This window comes from Magnolia sinica, chromosome 8 (assembly GCF_029962835.1).
Source record: "Magnolia sinica isolate HGM2019 chromosome 8, MsV1, whole genome shotgun sequence".
Lineage (NCBI taxonomy): Eukaryota > Viridiplantae > Streptophyta > Magnoliopsida > Magnoliales > Magnoliaceae > Magnolia > Magnolia sinica.
Window position 1 is genome coordinate 79271436 of NC_080580.1, and position 8732 is coordinate 79280167.

The following is an 8732-nucleotide window of genomic DNA, read 5'->3' on the forward strand; positions in this document are numbered from 1 at the left end:
TCTCAATCAAAATCAGCGGTTTGTTTTAGGAGCTCTGATAAGCCCACGCGCCTGTACGAGGCAGATCGAGTACAGGCCACCACATGTGCGAACGTGGCATCTAAATACGAGATCTGGTCCTTTCATTATCGGCCTCCCACACACGTGGATTGCCTGCAGCGCTTGTCTGTAGGAAGGAATATCCCAGGAGCAAGACGATCGCCGAGGCTCTCTGGCCCACCGTTATCCATGTTTTTTTAATCCACACCGTCCATCTGTTTACCAAAAAATGAAGTAGATACAAAGCTCAGGTGGACCACACCAGAGTAAACAGTGGGAATTGAATGCCTACCATTGAAAAACTTCACGGCTCGTAGAAGTTTTGATCAAGTTGATATCTGTTTTTCCCTCCGTCCAGATCAGACGGATCTTTTGAACGATCGGATGACAAATAAATATCAATGTTTTCTATGGTATGGTCCACTTGAGCTTTGGATGTGCTACAATTTTAGGTTCTTGCATTAAAATGAGCTAAAAAAATAAACGAACAGCAGGGATAAAACTCATATATCACAATGGCCCGATAAAGTATGTATACTATACTATGTATTTCGCTAGTTATTTCACTTATACCAATATCTCAAATAACTTATTTAGAGGATAAGGCAAACGACAACATTATCAACTTAAAAGTAGGAAAGTATATCTGGTAATTACTTACAATTTCATTTGATCTACTCTTAATATTCATTGTCTATTATATGGGGCTAACTTTTGATGTGAACCATTCTTTATGTAAGGCCTACCTTGGTTCTACCTTCGTTGTAAATTGTTCATTGTGTTGGGCCTATATGATTTTTTTCTTATTTTGATTGTGAATTTTATAGGTGTAATCAGGAATATGGTGTATTTTAAGACTTTTTAATTCGTTCCTAAGGGTTTTAATTATTTAAAAGGGCGATTTGAGGCTTGTTCGAGTTAGGTAATCTCTATCACTTGTAATTTTTTGCTTTCATAATGCATTATTGTTACTTTGTGTTGTAATTTTTTTCCGCAAGAGTTTTTCCACATTAAAAGTAGATTGTTCATGTTTAAACTTGAATGTGTAACTGGAGTACTTTGCTTGAGTCATCTCTATATACTTCTATAGTCTCGTAACATTTTGATCCTTTGAGTTGCAGGAGTCATGCCTAACATGAAAAGGGCTTAGAAAAAATAGGAGAATAATGTGGTTCAATGAAATTTGACACTCGATATTTTTGGTAAAAAACTATGAAGTCTAGTAGAAATAGAAATCATCTATAAATAATAAGTTTACTACTTATAGTAAATCATGCTTAGAGAGTTTGACTCTAAAACTCTATCCTTAGGTTTTACCTCATTTTTTTTTATTTTTATAATCAATTAATTTATTTGAAATTTATTAAAAATTACTTCTACTTTTATCCCTCGTGCATTCAAGAAAGCTTTGTGAGGAGTCGAGAGCTTCATGGATTTGGAGTAGATATGCCCTAGGAGGATGGTGATAGACCTCATCAAGTCCCTCTCTGCATTACTAACACCGATGAATATATTGTGAATTGAAATATAGTTTTATATATGATGCAATATTGCGATTTATATACGCACTGATGAACGTTATTACTATAGACTTTGGATGCTTAGTGTTATATTATAAATTAAATAAAAAAGAGTTGAAATTTCTATGTTATAAATTTAAATTTGCATTAACTTAATTAATGGTAGGATTATAGAGCTATAATTTTAGGTAGTTGGAAATAACAATCTGGAACGCAAATGACCCATGATCCGGACCGTTGGATCCCAAACAGAAAACACAGGGGATCGTGTTTTAGGTAACATTGCTATGGACATCCTTTTGTTTTTTTTCCCAAGCCATGAATGAGGATGGCTACCCACCGTCTAAAAAAAGTGGTTCTTTAGAATCATAAGCAATGAATGATGGGCCCTAACACATAGGTGGATCGAATTGTTTATTGGACCTATTTTTGTATAAACGATCTCGTACGTCCATATTAAAGGTGGTTGATTAAATGGTTAATATTTCTCTAATTGGTTTGATGTTAGAACAACAGTACATGGAATGTGCATGGGACATAATGAACAGTCTGGATTGCTAGATTGGATTGTCTAAGTGTCCCAATATAGCTATGAACACTATAACTTATTGTGCTCGCACTCCAGCATTTCTCTACATCTAAACTAATAGATTAATCTACAAAACAAGTAGAACTTGCTTTACAGTCTGTAACTGCTTTATAAATATTTTACTACAAATGAGTTGGGGTACAGGCAGACATAATAGTGTAGGATTCCTTATTTCTTAGTAATTCACAAATCTTTAGTAAATTAGTAAAAGGAAAACAATACTTTTAAAACATGGGGTGGACCACCACTAATTAAAATGAACCAGTCTCCAAAAACCCGCCTCAATCAAGTTGGTCAGCTGCTTTCTTGAAGAAATGTGATGCCGCCGCGAGTGAAGTTTGAAGTCTATATGGAGACCAAAGAGCCTACAGTAGGCCAGATCTAATATTATTTTCTAATGAGAAATGCTCCAGTGCTCTCATAGCATTACAAGTTACAATGCTCCTAGTTGCAATGGAACCCATAGTCCAATCCATCGGTCTGAAGAGTCCATTGGGTCCGGACCACATTTTACTATGTGAAAATAACTTTAGTCAGACGATGTAATCATTTTTTTTTTTTATTGGAAAACTAAAAATGCGGAGACTCTCTCATTACTTGTCTAGAGCAAAGCTCGGAAAGGAATACAAGTGAACAAGAGCTAGAGAAAAAGAACCGGGTTAGGAAATGGAGCTAGGTTCAGGCCTGTATAAATCTCATAGCTCAGGTTAGGGGAGAGGAAGGAAAAGAGAGAAGAAAAGATTTTATATATATATATATATATATATATATATATATATATATATATATATATATATATATATATATATATATATATATATAAGCCCACATTCTAAGCCAGGAATCAGAGATGGAACTTCCTCTTTCATGAAGCATCACAAAATGGCCACACCTCTCTACTCGGTGAGCCGGGACTGGAAGAGAACCTTGATTTTGAGCTGCTTTCATTGGCTGCATGATGTAATTGAATTCCTCTCAGTAGACTTCCCAAACATATTCAAAAGGAGATGGCTCCCTTTTTTACCGTGATGAGCCATAACAAATAAATGGACTAAATTGTTGATTGGACGTATTTTTGTCTAAACAATCTAAACCTTCTATATTAAAAACCATAGATCAAATGGTTAATATTTATCAAATTGGTGTCATATCTGCATGGTAGTCCATGAAATGTGTGTTGGCCTAGATTAATGGATTGTATTGTCTGAGTCTCCCTATGCACAAGTAGGAGGACTTTCAACTTATAGTGCTCTAAGTGCACTCGAGCATTTATCTTTTCTAATTATTTTTATATTAATTAATATAAAATAAGCAGATTCCCCAGGGGAAAAAAAAACAGGGTTGGAGTGGGTAATGGTGGTTGTACTCGTGGTTAGATTGAGCCATCCATAAAAATGAGTGGGTATTTCAATCTGGTTTTACAGAGTGTCATGAAATAATGGCAGATGGATGGGAATCCTGTTAAAAAGAATGCATGTGTATTATAATGGCAGTTACGAACTTGATTGAGATTGGACATCTCATTGAAACCGTATCATAAACGCTTACTTGCAGTTATTGTGGCTATTATGGTGACTAGATAGGTTAAGATATTAGCTGATGCCATGTCTACTGCCTATGTATGCACAGGGAAATCAAGTAGTAGCCCAACTATTACTGAGTGATGTTTGAGCATTTGTCATAACATTAGAGTAACAATGTATTGTTGATTTTATATAAATGGCGTTGGTTAGATAACATAATAGAAATTATTAGAGTTAAACCACACAAACCAAGCTAGCTTGAAAGCTCAGCTCGGATTGGTTTGAAAAAGCTCAACATGAATTGGTTCGAATAGAAGTTCAAACCGAATCAAGCTTAAGTTCGTTTAAAAAAACAAACCAAGCTTAAACCAGGGCAGTATCAGCTCGGCTAGACTTGATTAAGCTTGATTTGATTCGGCTCGTAGATTGTATGCACATTGTTTCATGTGGTGTGATCCCCCTGAGCTTTTGATATGATTCAATTTTGACATTATGTACTACAATGATATGTAAATATGGATGGATGACAATGTGTATAATACATAATACATATGCATGAATGCACACTGTTTCATGTGGTTTAGTTCACTTGAGCTTTGGATATGACTCAATTTTGAATCATGCCTTTAAAATGATATGTAAAAACATATGAACTGCACATATACATGACGGTGGGCCCACAAAGTTTACTCAGTACCCTAGCGGGATTTGAATGGGTTGGTGACCTTAACACCCGCCACATAGCTGGTGTCAAAGCTTTGTGGGCCCACCATGATATATCTGTTTTATCCAGCTATCCAACAAAATTTCCATCTCATTTTACCGTATGAGATAAAAAAAATAAGATCCAAACCTCTAGTAACTTTTTGGTAGACAGAAGTTTCATATCAATACTGTTTTCCTGTAGTGAGGCCCACCTCAATGTATGTGATGTATATCCATGCTGCCCATCCATTTTTCCAGCTCATTTTATGGCATAGGCTAAAAAATGAAATAGATTCAATTATCAGGTCGGCCATATCACATGAAACATTGATCATTGAACGACCGCCATTGAAATAATCAATGTCAATATCAGCTTGATCCAAAACTTTTGTGACCCACAAAGTATTTCATGGTCAATCACCTTTATCTATGTCTATGTGACATTATTAGTAGTTTGGATGGTGAATAAACATTACAATAGACCCTAGGAAAGTTGCAACGGTAGTCACTCAATTATCATTATTTCTTGTGGTATGGCCACTTGAATTTTAGAACAGCTTCATTTTTTGGGTCCATGTTCTAAAATGATCTGAAAAAAATGGATGGAATGTCTACATTTAGGTGGGCCCCACAGAAAAATCCAAACGGAACTAGTCCTTGAAGCGAACTTGGATTCAGTTGGTTGGTGCTGGAAAAGCTGTGTGGGCCCTACCTTGATGTATATGTTTTATCCACTTCATCCATTTACTTTGCAGCATCATTTTTGGGAATGATCCCAAAAAAGAGACAAATCCAAGTCTTCGATGGACCACACCAAATGACATAGTAGTGATTTAACAAATAATAATAATAATAAGCTGACCCTTGTTCGAACTTGACTTGGCTCGGCTCATATATTTGCACCAAACCAAACCAAAACAAGCTCAAGCTCATAATCTAGACTAAACCAAGCTCAAACTGTAGGGATAAGCTCGAAGCTGGACTCGTGTAAAGCTAGAACATGTGTCACATAAACAAGCCAAACTAAACTTGGGTTATACTCAGTTCGGCTTGGCTCATGTACAACTCTAGTTAGAGTCATTGCAATTGCAATTTTTACTAAAATTCAAAAGTGTTCTTGAATTTCATTTTACCTCCAAAATCTCATTTGAGAAGTGATTTTTTTTAAAAATGTTTAGCCCGACATTGCTGAGAGAGAGAGAGAGAGAGAGAGAGAGATGGAAAGGTTTATAAGCTTTGAGTTCTCTACTATTCCTACCTAGAAATGGAAAGAAAAGGTTGGCTTGAACAGTTCCAGTGCCAAGCGCTCCCACGCATGCGATGTGCACCACTTATTAAAAGACATTACTGTTTTGTTTTATGGCCCATATTAAAAACATGATTTTACCATTTCATGCATTTCAAATGATTAGTACATAGATTTAAAATGACAAATTACAGTAATGAGATTCATGCGTTCATACATTTTACATGTATAAAAATCTGTACAATTTGCACACTCTATATCTATTCATGTATACAACTAGTTGAGGTAAAAGTGTACATTTAATACCCCTCTCTCTTTTACATTTAAAGGATTAAGTACTAGAGTTTTTAAAACCTACTCTACCATTTATATTAATTGGCATCAATACAGCAAGCCCTAATTGGTACGCTTTAGAGATAGATTGACCATCAAATTAGCCCACTAGTACACGATTTGTTACCCAAAAAATAATATAGACAGTGCTCTTAACAAATTAATAATTGTTATGTTTGTACTAATAAGAACAGATTGTGGTGGTCAAGGAAGTAATATATTAGTTGGGCCCACAAAGTAAGAACAGATTGTGGTGGTCAAGGGTGAGATTGCATCCAAGTTTAATCATTAGACCATCATGATGTTCCCTAGTCTAGAATGCTTATGCAATCCAATTAGGAATACTATGTAAAAACATATGAACTGCACATATACATGACGGTGGGCCCACAAAGTAAGAACAGATTGTGGTGGTCAAGGGTGAGATTGCAACCAAATTTAATCATTAGACCATCATGATGTTCCCTAGTCTAGAATGCTTATGCAATCCAATTAGGAATACTATATTAAACATTTACCAACTATTGCACAAAACTACCCTTGATGTAATTGCAGATTTGGTGCCTTATGATAAATTTTATACAGCACTAATAAAAATGGTCTTACAAGTTTCCACTTGTGAAAATAAGTGAGATATTGGAGAAAACCAAGAAACTATGCACACAAGAATTAGTTATATTAGTTATAATAGATAATACATATGACAGATAGGTAATTAACTTAAAAGTAAAATAAAAATAAAAATCAATCCTTTATTTATTACTACTGTAATCGAGATTTGGCTTACAAGATTTGTTTTTAAATAATGGTGAATAAGAGAATCATGAGGAAAGTTTACAAATTACATCATACGAATAAGCTCTTTGTAGTCAACCAAATTAAATACTTTAAATACTGTGCATCAATTCCCTGAGCCTTGGGTTCATTACCAGTTGGTTGGCTTGACATTTGCAAACCCCTTCAGAATATTTTAAAATCTAAATGCAAATCCAAGATTGCTTCATTGATACCAGAGTCCACGTCTTCTTTTTTTTTTTCCCTATATTCTTCATATCTTGATCTATCAACGATATGAAATAACTTTCTTTGAGTTGGATAAAATGTTATGTTAGCTTTTTTAACTGACATCAAATATAAAAGAAAGATTAAAATAAACAATGCATTTTAACCATATAATGAATATCTTGCACATAATCTCCAACTTTTTGTCACCGTACCATTATTGGACTACCAAGGTTAGTATTTGAGCAGTCTGCACGATCATTTGCGGATGGCCATTTTGTTAACTGCAGGCAACACATTCTAGATGTAAAATGTATCATTTGATGAACAGTGGTCAACCATCCATCAAACTTCATAGCAGGCCCTATCATATAAGGGCTTGTATATTATGGGAGTTTTAATACTCATTAAATATGCACATGCAACTGGGGGAGCATTGTGGTGTCAAAACAACATGCAATGCTTGTAAATGATATCCAGTGCAGGTCTTTGGCAATCCTATTGAAAATTGGTTCATACTTTCATCATGCTTGAAAATCTAAAAGGTCCTCTTTCATTCCACTGCAACTCAAACAACAACATAACTTTTATTACTTCAAATTCAGTATCAATTTTTTTGATTGAGAACTAAACTTTTGGAACCATAATATAGTTGTGGAAAGTCAAACTTTGTACCTAAACTCTGAAACTCTGCAATGTTTCCATTACTGTATCATGCTTCATTCTCAATGTTTATGGCATATCATATCCAGCAAGGTCCAATTGTAGAGATTCAAATGCTCAAGCGAGAAGATTAATTTTTTTGAAAGCAAACAAGATTCAACGTCATTCCAAACATGAACTTACTCTTCCTAAGCAGGATCAGATATTTCTTATGCAAAAAGCATCTGTTGTCTAAACTTCATTTGCAAATCGGGTCAAGATCAGATATTTTTTATGCAAAAAGCATCTGTTGTCTAAACTTCATTTGTAAATCGGGTCAAAATTTTCTGGTGAGCATTGCAAATTAACTATTTTATATTCCTTATCAGTCAAGTGCAGACACATGCGTAGCGTACGTAGCGTAAGCTACAATGTATTTTTTTACTATTTTATTTTTTTTAATTACTTTTATCATATTTTCTTTGTATCTAATGTTGAGGAATGTGACACTTGTATCGTACTTGATACTTTTAACCTATGGGATTTTTATTTCTTTTCATAATTGTGACTTATGGTTTCAATTAGACATTATTAATTAAAGTGGTTTGCTTAGAAAACTGTTGAGGTGATAATTATTTGATTTGGCTTATATATGTGGATTGACTTTTGATAAATGATAACTAATAAATCATTTGAACATGCTTATAATTGATAAAATGAATCATCTTTTAGGCATTTTTATATTTTTCTTTTCCTTTTTTCCGCTATTTATTATATTTGTCCTATTTTTAAATTAAAAAATAGAAGTATCGTGTAGCTTACACTACACGCTACGTATTTACGCTACACACTATAGAGGGCTGAGGGCTATACATCACGCTACCGCTATTTAAAACACTGCTCTATACACACTTGTCAAGTCCACTCACTAACTCGATCAACTCAGCACGACTCAGGATGACTCGAGCTGAGTCCTTTGCCATGGTATTTTTAATAAAATTGAAAAATAGTAGATTTTAGAATCAAACCCGTGGCCCCCCATTCCCTGGCATACAGCCCCAACCAGCATAGTATACAAGTCTGTGTTGTCTTGTTTCTAATGTTTTAATACTCATTATAGATGTAATTATTTT